The sequence below is a fragment of the Gallinula chloropus genome (genome assembly GCF_964237585.1).
Source record: "Gallinula chloropus genome assembly, chromosome: 2".
Lineage (NCBI taxonomy): Eukaryota > Metazoa > Chordata > Aves > Gruiformes > Rallidae > Gallinula > Gallinula chloropus.
The window spans coordinates 98,640,868-98,655,160 of NC_140086.1; positions in this window are offsets into that span (position 1 = coordinate 98,640,868).

Sequence of the window (14,293 nt, forward strand, 5' to 3'; positions counted from 1 at the left end):
GCATGTAAGTACTTGCACACTTTTGCCTATAAGGTGTAGTTACTGCTATAAAAACATCACTGTAATGCTCTATTCTTAGCTACAGGAAAAAATATGCATGATGCTGAGGGATATTGAACATCATTAACTCCAAAAGCTGAAGACCTAGTGATTTAAACAGCTTGTATGGTTTTTGTTTATTTTCCCATGCATTTGCTTTTATCTCTGATTTATTTTCCTTGACCATGTTCTGCTACAATCATTAAGTTATTCTCCATAAAATCCTGATTTCAGCTGATCATTCTTCAGGATAAAGTAGAATGGGTTCCACGAATTTACTTAGGGTAGGCATGCCACAGTCGAACTTATTAGTGGACTGCGTAATCATTGGTATTGTTTTAAGCATTATCTTTGTGTAACACCCCTTTAATAAAAGGTAATAAGCGGTAAAATTGCCATCAGAAGGCTGCAATTTTCCTGCTAACAAGTGGGGAATAAGAGAAAGAAACCTGGTTTAAATATTTGCGTATTTTTAATTCTATGGATAAATGTGTTACTGGAAAAACATTTCCTCAAATGCTTTCTGGAACTAGAGTCTGTAAAAGTATGAGGATTTTTTTCTAAATTACAAATAGACTGGAAAGAGCGCTGAAGTATCCACAGACATTCTGAACACATTTAAATAACTAGGTATTTCCAAGTGCCGTGGTAGGTACGCTTCTGTTTTAGTGTGTAGTATTCAATTTTACTAATGGGTAGTATTCCAAAATGGCAAATGGAGATTTTGTCCTTTACTTTTGAATAAAGTGCATCTTTCTGAAGATGCATTTTTCCTCCTTATGTGAAATACTTTTTGGTCAGGTAATTTCTGTAATATATCTAAGAATCAAATGGAGACAAAAAGGTGAATAGAAGATTTTTTTGGGGGGTGTGGTATTAGCCAAAAACCAAACAGCAAGCAGAGATCAATGCTGACATTCTTGCTTCTTTGGGAGGATCTCACTTCTAGTTGCACACTTATCAAAGGGATAAATGTGTATTGCATATTGCTGCTCAAAATTCTCCATAACAGGATGAAGCAGTACTGAAAAAAATGTGACCTTTTCTTAATTGCCTTTAAGGAAACATTCAATGCAAGAGGTTTCTCTTATCAATTCCAAAACCTAACACATTTCCTTCTCTTCATTTATTTGTTATCATCTCTAAAATTAGAGACAAATAAAAATACTGAAGTGGTGAGGTGCATGTATATTGGGCATCTCCTGAGCCATAGGAAATTTGGAACCTCAGACCTTCTTTGGTATCTCTTAGAACTTTTTTTCCAATCTACCATATTTTCTAGATATTTTAATTATGATTTTCGTATATATTGGACCCAGAAGAGAAATTAGAATTGATGTAGTTTTTTTGAAGAAACCTGAAATTACCTTAGTAAAATGCATCCACCTCCTTCCTAAAGTTCTTTGTGGGAAAAATGTGAAAGGAGTTACTCTATAACTATATGATCTGTGCTATTAAAAAAAAAAAGTGTTACAAGGTGAAAAATGTGTGGAAATGTGTATGGATATATACAGTGGGCATGTCCTATGGTATACTCTGTGCAGAGGTTGTCAGCTATCCCAGGGCATCTTGTAGGATTCTCTTATACCTTAAACACTTATAAATGACAGCTATATTGGACATGTAGTAACACAAGTGAAGAAGAAATAAATGATTGTTAATAAAAATTAAATTGCTGAAAAGTTTGGAATAAACATTGTAAAAAGAAACAAAAGAAACTATAGTCAAGAAAAGTTTTTGGTAGCAAACATTGCCAACCACTCCATAAAAGGTCAAATACATTAAATTGCACACCTGCAGCACATGCGTATGTTTAAAAATTCATTAAAAAACATGTCCAGTCTCTTCTCTAATGAATATGTTTGCATGTAATCACAGCTTTTTCTCCTTTAGAGCTTTCTTGCTCATTTCCTAAGCCCTCAATCTGTAACCTGATCTTGTGGGTTTTACAAAGCTGAGGCCAGAGTCCTCATGGAAATATCATGACGTTGCCATTATTGGAAGTGCCTAGTCATTGTAAACGGCTGACAGGGGATAGCTTTGTGACTGAGCAAGAGCAGTAACCTCAGATATAGTCTGCCTCTTGTTACATTAGCCCTAGAGTTTGCGTAGACAGGAAGAGGCAAAGGAGCAGTTGCCTGTTTTTCTCCAGACCCTTCATTAGTGCCATCCAGTGCGGTGTGCTCATTAAACTTGAAGACATGGGGGACACTGCACTGCTTGGCAGCATAGACACAACCATCCCTGGTGCCTTTATAGTTTTTCATTGTTAATTTTTTAGTTTATTGAAGTCTGATTATAAAATTATTATTTGAGCTAATTCAAACATAGCTCTTCCCAAGGGATGAAGGTGTTGATACTCTTGCAGTGGTTCTTGGGGGGGGGGGGAATGAAAAAAACCACTCAAAACCACAACTAATAAACCAATAGGAGGGAGTGGATGTCTGCACAATCTTTGCATCATTTTCTCCTTACAGGTTTTTGGTTTGGGCTCCTGTTTTAAAGCTTGAGGCTAATATTTCCTGTGGAGCATATTTCAAGAGTGTTTGGCTTTATACCTGTATCAATACCATCCTACACCAAAAATGATTATATATCCTTCATAAAATTAATATACTAAATAGAAGTAGTCAAGGGTCTTTTTATGCATTATAGACTAAACAAAATTCTTATTAAGGGACTGAAGTTTTACTCAGATTATGACATTCTTTCCTTTAAAACCCCCCCAACAACCTGTGACAAATTTTCCACCAAAATTCTGCTTTTCTGAGCATGTATCCTGTCAACCTTCTTAACCTTATGAGTCTTATAGTCAGCCTTTAAAAAGGAGGAGACATCTATATCAAAATCAACATAATTTAGATTATCCCACACATTTGTTGTGAGGGATGCAATCATAATGTTAAAGATTTCTAATCTGTAATATTTCTGTATATCTTATAATAAAAATATTTCAAATGTATGTTATTGACAGAATAAAATTAAAGATGACTGTAGAATGGAAGCTCTCATTTTTTTAATGTTTCTTTCTTGTCTTTAAAACAGTGAGGCAAAATTTTGCATGTTGGCTTGCAAATTTTTGTGAGAGAAACAGTGTGGTATCAGACTGCAGCACATTATGCCATTATGGCTCTTGAGTGAAGACAGATCCTGTAGCTGGATCCACTACTTGCAGGTGATCATGAAACGGGGGTTCCAAATGATTGAAATAGGATGACCGGGTAGCAGAAGTTTCTTTCAGATTACACCAGATTTGTTCTGGAGTTAAGTCATCTTTAGGTAATCTCCAAAATTCTTCCTGTGGTTTATCTTCCACAAAACCTTCTTTTCTACATGGTTGGATACATGACAGAAATCTATGGCTGTTAAAACAAAAAAAGAAAGGAAAAAAACAGCTTTAATTTTAAACAGTGTCAGTAGAAATAAATCCATTTCCTTATTAGAAATAATGAAGATCACAAGAACAGAAAGGCAAAGTGGCCAGTAGTTTTTGCTGTGCTCCAGTTTTGCTCTCTGCCATGTATGGACAAGTGTAGAGGTTTTGTAGCTACATTGGCAATAAAGGAAACTGCAGGTATTGGGTTTAATAAAGACTTCGTTAATCCCATAAAACCTTAGTGTGAGGCAGAGCTGCTGCTGTTAACGGTTCTCACTGAGCTAGATGTAGAGAACTTTCAAAGCCTGTAAACATGCCAGCAGTAACTGGCTATTTTTGCGCATTCCCTCCAGCCACCTTTCACTTCACAAAGGTTTATAATTTGGATTCCTCTGTATCTTTTAAAGTGTGTTTTGGTTTGGTTTTTTTTTTTAACTTTAAAACCCCCCACAAACCTCTTATTTTTGTCTTTGTTGTTTTCTATCCAGAACATCAGTCTGTGAGTGGAAAAAAGACAACAAAAATTCTTGGCATCTGTAGAGAATTTAAAATTGCCTTTTGCCTTTTGAAATGAAATCTGCAGGTTTTTTAAAAAAGAAGAGTATAAGGATCAGTCATCAAGAGACACAGCTAACTTATCTGACAGGCCCGTGAGAGTTTTCAGTGCTCTCCACTGAGGATTTTGTGGAGGCATATGATTAGTTGGAAGGCTTTTTCCTAAGCACGTCAGGTCAGGAAGGCCTGCTAGCCTCTGAATAAAAGCAGACACAATTGCTCTCACATTGTCCAGGACTATATTATACATATATGCTTTAACACGACAGAGGAAGAAAAAGAAGTCTGTAGTTAGTGTAAATCTCTTCAGGAAAATATGCTGTTAGTGTTTCTATTCCTTGTGTTTTCTGTAGGAAGATGGCCCTAACATTTCTGATTTGTGCTAAATCTAAGGGGTTGTGAAACTAGTTCTAGAGGTTTGGGATAAAATATGTCACTATTTCTGTAAGACGAGTTTTAACACCGTATCTTGTAATACCTTTGGAAATGGGACCATTTCTGTAATCTTAATGGAGCATGACCTTCCTATATCAAAAGGCAGGGGTTATGTACATAAACTCTGCACATAAAACGTGTGTTCCATAATACATCTCTATTTTAAATCCTGCAGAATCACCCACAGATCATACAACTCTGTTTCATTTGTACTGGCTTTGGTTTTCTTTTCTCAGCTCTATATATCTTCTGTTCGTCCCCTACTGTGACACCACATGAGAATCATACTACTCTCTGCTACAGGACAGAGATGGTTTACCCTCTCAAAGCCCATTAGCCTGCCACCCGTGTTCCCGTGTCTAGATGTAATAATGCATACACTTGCATGCAAGTCACACCCATACCCTGTTTGCTTCTGGACATGTGGTCAAGATCAGCCCATAAGGTTGTTGCATAGACACATCTAGCCATATGCATACCTAGAAGCATCCTGTAGAAGCATGTGTGCATGCAAACCCAATACAGAGGCTTATTCCACATAACGAATGTCAGGCTCAGGTAAAGGTACAAAAAAAATCAGTTGGCCATTCCATGTTAATTTGCAATGCTTTTGACAGAGTGAGGTTCTGTGCAAACAATGAAATGAGTCGTCTAGCTGATTGTATGCCCATCACTTGGAATCTTGTTGGATACATACTCTGTTTTGTGTTAATGGAAGATGAGCTAATCTTAGCATGTTGTCAAGTGAACTCACACCAGGTTTTTCATGATGCACTTAGGTCATGATACACTTAGGATACATGTTCCTATGTCCAGTCTTAGAAAAATGCTATGAGAATCTCGATATGTTACTGAATTAGTGTAGTCTGTGGGTTGCAGCTTGGTGCAGCTCCTGTTCTAAAGCAAACTCCTGTAGATTTAGGAAATAAGCAACTTTCAGATTCTTACTTTGAAATAGTAGTGACACCTACTGCTTTGAACAGCACTGGTAGAGTTTGGCAAAGAAATGATAGAGACAATAATAAGCAGATAACTGTATTTTGCCACATTTATAATCTTGGTGCTAATGAATGTTGCCTGCATGACCTCAGCAGGTAATAAGGTCATCATTATCTGCCACTTTGATCCACTATTTGAGAACCTGACATATACGTATTTCTCTGGCAAAGCCTTCTTAACTCATTTGTGACTTCAGTTCAAAATTCTAGTTATTCTAAGTATTGTGTGTTGTTTTAATCTTGGCAAAATCAACATAGGGATCTAGCAAAACTGATAAGAACACTGAAAAATACCATCAGTCAAACAAATCTTTATTATTAATGATGCATATATTTTCTTTGCAGGATAGGAATTACATGTCAAATTCCCTTGAAGCTGTTTGCTGTGAGCTACTCTGATATTTTTTGGAACAGGCTTCGCAAAAAAGAAATTGCATGCATCATTCCCTCAGGTCTCTAGGTTGTTGGATGACTCTGGAAACAATGGGTCCCATATCCAAGCCTAGTCCTATGAAGATCCAGTCTGCATTCTGTCAGGTCTGAGATTCGTGGATGTTTTATCACAGGTGTAATGAGAAGGGACTAGATGAGTCTATTTAAGACTGAAAAGATAACGACTAGGTATTTTCATATACTTAAAAGAAATTGTTGATACAAAATTTTGGTGTGTGTTCTGCCCAGAGGACTCTATAGGTTGGGAACTACCTTGCTGTGGTTGGAACCCTATTTTTCAGATAGTCTTAAGGACAATCTGGGCTAGAAGTATTTAAGATACTAGCACAGCCATGGATCCCCATGGCCAAATCCAGATCTGGCAGTCACTTTGGAATTTGGCCAGTCAAAGAAAAGTAAAGAAAAACATTGTATCTGACAGTTGCTTTTAACTGTGTGTGAGTAATAATGAAACTAGAGAAACCTGATGGTCAGGTACCACTATGAAAGCTGGAGTGTGAATTCTGTTACTGTGGACTCTACAGTTTCAACCTATTCATTATAGTGTTGCCTTCTGCTTTTGAGCCCCAGATCACCTCTTTTGTTTAGTCTGAGAGCATTTTCTCAACAAGGTCCATAATACTCAGAGAGACAGGATCAAACAAGCAATATTCTAACACTGCTGACTTAAGGGAGGACTGGATATAGGTTTTGTAGGAGCTGTGGCAGAAAAGAGTAGCTTATTTGTCATGATGATTACTATGCTGGAAGATTTTTAGATGCCATGTGTTCTGTGGGTAACGAGCTAGCTTTAGGCCTGTTGCTTACCAATTCTCTCCTCTCCTGTTTCTTTTCCTGAAGTTCAACACAGAACCAGAGCTAGCTCTAGAAAGTGAATGAGGAGAGATGGGTTCTCTTTATTACTTTGATGGCTGTAGACAGCAAATAGTTGTAGTGTTTCAATTTTATACCCATCAAATGTCACCTGATTTAGTGGATATTCATTGATCTCCAGCAGAGAATCTTGAAATTATAATCAATATGATGATGCCACAGAGGAATAATAATAAACCTCTTAGGACCTGGAAATACGTTTAATGGATCATGAGGTTTAGTAAATAATACCACACGTATGTGATGGGAGCTGTCTGGATAACTGTGGTTACAGCTCCAAATAGCTCCTAAATAGCCTACAAAATAAAAGAAAAGGAGATTTAGTCATTATTATTGGAGGGTCTGCAACAGCATAAAACATGAGAAACATGAAAGTTGTTCTAGTTTCCCTTTAAAAGACAAAGCAATCGTTTCATTTGATTTTTCTGTGAAAGTGTGTATACATTTATATATGTGAAGTGGATAAAGGCATAGGATGAAAAGTGGGCATAGAAAAGAGTATTGCCCAGTTACAGGATTGGCAATTAATGCTCAGGTGACTCTTGCTGGTATCTAAACCGCTGCTTCATCCAGCTTTGTGTACCTGGGCCAGTGCCATACCTCATCAGCTAGCATGGCTTAGGCCACAGAGGTGGCCAGTTGAATAATCTGAACCACAGAAGTTGTTTAGGCCAAGCCTGTGCTGTGTAATCCCAGCTCTGATACCGATCTAGGCTTCCTGTGTGGCCTTGGTCACATTCCATGTTTTTATGTCATGAGCTTCATCAGTAAAAGTGGGAGATATTTATCTGAGGGATTCACAGGAAAGTTATTATTAGCTAGATCATGTTCAAGGAGATGTAGCACAGTTCCAGTACTGAATCTGACTGAAAAACACCCTCATCCATCAAGTGGCTGGGGATTTAATAACCTACTCTTACCCAGGCCTATGACAGAGTGGAGCAGTTGTGTATGCGTGATCGGTGTCTACCGATCCACATGTGGGTCTCTGGGTTGGGTGCTGTTTCTGAAGAAGAGAGTTGGTAATGGGCTGAAAATTCCCATCTGTCTGGTTTAGGTAAAGCAAGTGCATTAGTAGTTTCACAGCTGTTATGGCAACCCTCTCTCTTTCCTGCCTTTCTGTGGGAGGGCATGTGGAGCAGAAGGAGCAGACTGATGTCAGGAGTTTGACTAGGTCACCTCTGAGGCCCTTCCAACCTGAATGACTGTGTGATTGTATGATCTGATGCCTGTGTGAAAGTGAGCTGTCTTAGAGGCGCGGTTAGGAAACAAAGATAGCAGCCAAAAGTCTACGACCCTTTCTTCCCTCCTTGCTGCTGTATTTTCTGGCAGTTTCAGAATATTAAAGAACCACATGTGTGCATGTCTCTTGATTACAGACTGGCACCTAAATGTAGAGTATCCAGACTTTTCAGCTGACTTCTTTTAATGTTAGAGGAGGATTCCGTATGGTAGTGCTGCTTGTCTTACGTCACAGAAGTTACAGAAAGTTTGATGCTTCCTGGAAGTGTCCTGCTCACATGCCTCACTGTATGCAGGGTGGGTGATGTGCTCTGGTTATAGCGGAAGTTTGTTCCTGGCTACCACCTTTCCTGAAGACTCCTTGCCCCACATCAAACAAATGTCACCAGTGATTCACCTGACCCAGATCCCCCTGCCTCCACCTAGGTTGTGCCTAAGGACAGATGAATCGCCCCAGTGGACGCTATGAGGCCCGTGGGCTGTAGATTGAGGAGACGGGTGGCTGTTCTGCCTTGATTATTATTACTATTTTAAAGGCCCAAACACTGGAGAGAACGGATTCACTGAACGCTTGAACTCTTCGTACTCTTTTGAGCTATGCGACAGGCAGTGTTTAAAAATAGAAACCCCAGCTCCCCCGTGCAGCCCCTTTCCCAGCGATTCCTCCCAGAGGATAAAGTCATGCCCACAGCCTGCTGCCCTACAAGCGGGCAGCCTGTCTCCGGCGGTGTCAGCAGGAGCCAGCACGGCGAGCTTAAAAGCCTGTCAGGGTTTGGTGGGTCATCCGCCCAAAGGCAGTAAAAGAAAGGTGGGGGGGCAGGGAGAGGGAGAAAAATTGAAAAATAACCACAAGGAAAACAAGCTCTTTTTTGAAATTGGAAACTTTAAAGAAAAGATTTACGAACCTTGGGGCTTATGAAACCACCTGGTGCTTTGGAGTTCGCTGCTGGTTAAATTTGGCCGTTCAAAGTTTGGTGGTTGTTTCCCTCCGTGAAAAGAAAAAAAAAAATGTTTAGAATAGCCTAATTTCACATGTGCATTGATCTTTTAAAACCCATGCCCCCTTAACTTCGAGCTCAACTTGTAAAAATCAGAAAGATTTAGGGGAAAAAGCCTGTCACTTTTTAAGGGCGGCTTTACCATTTGCAGCAGGCATTAAGAAGTGCACCCCCGAAACTCCACCTTTGCCGTCTGCTTAGTTTCCTCCCTGGCTCACAGTATGACTTGTGCTGTGTTTTGACAGTTGGTGACCTCTGAACCCGCTGCTCCATAAAATGTTTAGGCTGAAGATGCCCGAGAGGAGCTCTCAGACGTGATGGTTGGGGGCTCTTTTGAGACAGGCCCATCATCTTTTCCCCCAGCCCATATATAGCAGCTGTGCTTAGCCTGTAGGTTTTGCTTGCGCAGCCAATTCGGGTCAGAGGCATCCCACTCACGCCTCTGGTTCTGGATTTCCACAAAGAAGGGGGAGATGAATGAGAGGGGTGGGGGGTGGGGAGAATAAGCAGCTCATGCTGCCTTTAGGGTCGAAAGATAACCTATCTGCATGAGTCTCAGCCCTGATGTGTGGCAGCAAAACGCAGTTTAAACTCTGCTCTTGCAGGGGCATCTGCACCCAGGCAGGGTTTCCCAAGAGTTATGAAGTCTGGCCTTCAGTACCAAAGCTGCAGTAATAGTACCTTGTTTTTCTGTGGCTCGTTTCTTTCTGGTGTTTTATACCAGCTGATTACGCCTTATGACAATATTTGTAGAGACAGATAGTTATTAGATCTGGATGACTCATTCAGAATGAACAATTTAATCAGCGCATTGCTTATTTTTCCCTTCATAAATTTGCAATTAAAACCTGTGTTACTCTTAAATGCATTCATTATTTCAAAATTAGTTCTCGGTTACATTCATGAATATTCTTGTTCTGAGTTAAATTGCAGTCATTTCCATGAAAAATATTTGTAATCTACTGGTCTGGCCAGCTTCAGGAGTCAGGTGAGGCCATCTCTGTTCCCTTGCTGGTGATACAAAGTGTTTAACCAGCAACAGTGCTATTCTGGAACCATGTGTTTAACTCACAAAATCAAACTTAAATTCAGGTCATTAAGGCTTAACTGTATAGATGAAAGCATGCAATAGAAGTATTTGCACATAAGTAGGATTTGAGCTTAAAATTACTCTTTTCCCAAGCTTTCCCTAAAGCATTTTTAGAAAATGAAGGATGCTGGCCTGTAAGGATGGCTGACTAATTTAAGAACATGTACTGAAATTTAAGAGTGAAAGCCTCAGTTGTATAACTGGGAAAACACAGTATCTATTTCTTCTTTCTTCCATTAACATATCCAACATGGTGGCATAAATGAGAGTTTTCTTATCACAGCCTAATGTCTGTCAGTGGCAGGAGCTGAAGCAGTCATTGTGGCTTAGGTGAAACGGAAGACTTCTTTTTATTTTTCAGACAGAAACAAATAGAGCAGGTAGAGCTCACTCTTACAGCGCAGTGAGAAGGATTGTAGAGCCAGTCTGTTTCTAGATTTTTCCTGTGACTTCTGACCCTCCTGTCAAAGGTCATGCTTGGCAGTGTTAGCTTGTCCTTTGGCTTATTAACTCCTACCGTCACCTCATATACCTTGCTCTGCACAGTTTGAATTTCACTGGTTTGGAACTTACTGACTCAGTCCCTAATTGCCAAGGTCCATATGTAAGAAACAAAAATGTGCCTGTGGAAAGGAAAAAAAAAGCTTTAAATGGCATGGGATTCATGTGGATTTTTTAGCATAGTGATGGTATTAATTCACATGCTAATTCTGATTTTTACTCTCCACTTGGCAGTTTACAGCTCCTGAAAGAGACAACACTTTTCTGTCCTTCTTTTTCAGAGCAAATCAGAGTTTTGCAGCTTGTTCAGTCTTACACCAAAAGTCTGCAATGGAGATAAAAGTTGTTTCTCCATAGTAACATACTCCTTGGTAAAAGAACTGATTTTCTGGAGCTCTAGGTTAAACTCCTGTCTCTTCCACAAACTCCTTTATGTTCCAATGCAGGTTACTTAAGTTTCTGCTACAATTCTCTATTACATGCGGATAAATTGAACTTACTGCTCTTCCCTGTGATCCTTTGTATCTCTCTTTTTAAACCTGCAAAATATTTATTCTGAGGATCACACCCACTGTATGCTGGTGTAGGGATCACACTCCTCATATTCCTGGGAAGTGGACTGAATTATTCTCATTTTTCTGATGATGAAGTTGGGGAAAAGGAAAGGTAAGAGATCATTAGGAGTAAAAAGATAGAAAAATGGAAAGAGATTGGGGTATATCCTCTTCCAGTTCTTTGCTTTACTTGCATCTCAGGTCATCTTTAAACACAGGCAAAATGTGGCCACTCATCTTAGAGTTCCAACTACGGGGCAATTGCCCTATGACCCTTTATTCCTCTGTCAAGAATGGCTGGTTCCTTATTGTGGGGACAGCAGAAGATAATTTTACCTATGCTGCTAACCCCTTGATCCAGTTCTGCTCACCCTGTTTGCTTAAGAGCAAGGTTACCTTTCACAGAGAAGTACATATTCCCCGTGGGCGCATATTTCCTGCAAGACAAAAGTTAGGTGGTTATGCCTTTCACATTCACTTCCAGGACAGAACTGCACATGCTGGTGCTTGGAAATATTGGAAATATTTTGTGGATCCTTTTGGTGTAACATTTTCATATATAAATTCTAGTGCCACAGAAGGAAATACTTCTGCCTGACTCAATTCTCAGCAATTTAGTGGAAGAAAATGTCAAAAAGTGAAAGGGGAAAAACTGATTGGTGTTGGAGGAACTGCTCACACTTTCTGTGCTGTCCTGGAAGCCAAAACTGAAATTTCTGGCCATTTGGAGTCAATGAGAGGTTTGTCATTCAGTTCTGTAGGCCCAAGTTATCGTCCCTCTGTTTACTAAGTTTCAGTCCTCTTGTGTAAGTCTATCAGGAGCCAACTGTGGAAACAAACCTCTGAGATGCTGAAGCTATCAAGTAATCAAGATGCTACTCAAGAGACGAAAGCTCTTTTGTCTTCCAACCTGGTCTCTGGGAGGCTGGTGTGAAAGGATTCTTGCCCTACTTGTGGCTAATTAACAAATCCAAAGTGAAACAGAACCGCAGACTTATAATAATATATTTCCATTCCGAAAGGATGCTTCCTCTCCCACCCTCCAGCTCCCCCCAACACCCCCCCCCCAAAAAAAAAAAAAAAAAAAAAGGGAAAAAAGAAAAGTAAAAAGAAATGCACCAGAAGGTAGCTTTGTTGGGGAACACAGACACACTGCGACATACTGTATGAATTCCCCACACGCTGCCAGAGGCTCAGGTCAGAAGTGCAAGCATATGGGAAGAGAGCTGGGAGGAGAAGCCTGGAATGAGAAAACGTGTGTGTCCTGCCTCAGTGTTAAGATCTGTGTGTTCCTGTTACTCTCTCAAAGGCTACTCCTGGGTGGTTCCTGGGACAGCCATATGCCCCAGGCCCCTGACGGGGTTCTGTGTGAGATCTTGAAGTAGTTTAGATATACCCTACAGGCAGAAAAACGTGCACCACTTTGGTATGACTTAGGAGTAATGCAGCCTGGATATAAAAGAAAATATTTTTATATTTCTGTTTAATTACCTCTACAGTTTCTGTCACTTGCTTTATAGAGGCAAGAACTCCTTCAGTGTTTGCAAACTGAAATTAGGAAATCGCCAAGCATTTGACAGTACAATTCAAGTTTAATAAGATATGTACATACACAATAGATACAATAGTATGGAATATGAAACTGTGTATGGCTTTACTTTGTGCGCACATGTATACCTACAGATATATGTGAAAACAAGTCAAAGAAGCGTTGCTCAGTGTATTTCTGGCATATGGACCTGGTATGCTCTTACAAAGTTGTAAATGATAAGTTAGAAGAGACAGATTTCACTGTATCTTGGTATAATAGAGAATGATGTGAAACTATACCAAGAACATCAAACTGTGGACTAAACAAATTATGATGGGTGTCTAGGACAACGTCCCATATGGATTTTATCTCTTTCTCACAGCTATGAGGATTACCATCAGTTTGTCTGAATTGTTTGCCTTTTGAAATTATTTTCATTGAGGACCAGCTATTCCTTTTGCCTTCTTGGCCCTTTACCTAATGTTTACATGGCCCAGCAGGGACTTTTTCTTGGAATCTTTGACCTTGAGAAATGTGACTTCTTTATTATTTCCAGTACTGATATCTCCTCGAAATCTGCTCTTCCTGTTTTTTACAGGTGCATGGTGTCTGGGTTTTGCTTTTGTTGCTCTTTGTGCGTCATGGTATCTATGGGCACCTATGGTTGATGCAAATTACATATGTGTTTACATGCAAAAAGTGAAGCTTGGCTTTCACTGTGCACTGATTAATACAAAGGAATGTTTATGAACTTGTGCTGTAGTGGGACAACTAGACACAAACCATCACTTTTTCGTTTTTTCTTTCCCCTTTTGAGAATAACTTCTGTTAAATAGAGAGAATACTTTTTCTCTGACTTCATAGTCTCCACACCACCTAGCTTGGCCATGATAACAATGCAGTAAACTCTTGGCCAAACCAGTTTCTAGGATGAGTAAGCACAACTCATATACAAGACAGCTGAGCTTTGTGCAGTATGTAGTAGGAAGACAACACTTTCATTTGGGTCTTTTCTTAGAGCAGGTACATTTGGAATGTCTTTGCAAAACTATGTGGGTAAAAACAGTATCTCTGTATAGGTGCTACGTTGGGGATCATGAAGATTTATGCCTGACTCAACAAGGAACTGATCGTATATGCCGTTATGTTTTTGAATAAATGGCAGAGGGTCCATGTAACAAATGGGAACTAGTCTTTCAGTTAAAAACATCCTCTTGCATGATAATTGGTTTGTTTTGATCAGTTCAGAAGTCTCTTTACCCTACAGATACATACTAATAAAAAGAGCCAGTAAAATGTAACAGTGACTGGTATGAGCAAACAGTTACATCATATAAATCCTAATGCAGTCACGGGAAATATATGGTTTGCCACCTGCTTTTATTTATATCAGGTAAGCAAAGCTGAAATTTTCAAACTGTGATTTGTGGGCAAAGGAGAAATATTTAGTCACCTCATGCTGGTTCTTCTTCTGTTTCTCACTGAGACAACTTGTGTGGAAGGGGTAGGTGAAGTGTAGAGTAAAATTAGGCTAACTTAATGCTTTGAAAAAAAGACAAAATATTTAACTCTAAATTGAAAAAAAATCTTCATTGAAAGCTTTCTAATCAACAGTTTATTTGAAAACAGTTGCTGTACAATGCAAGTG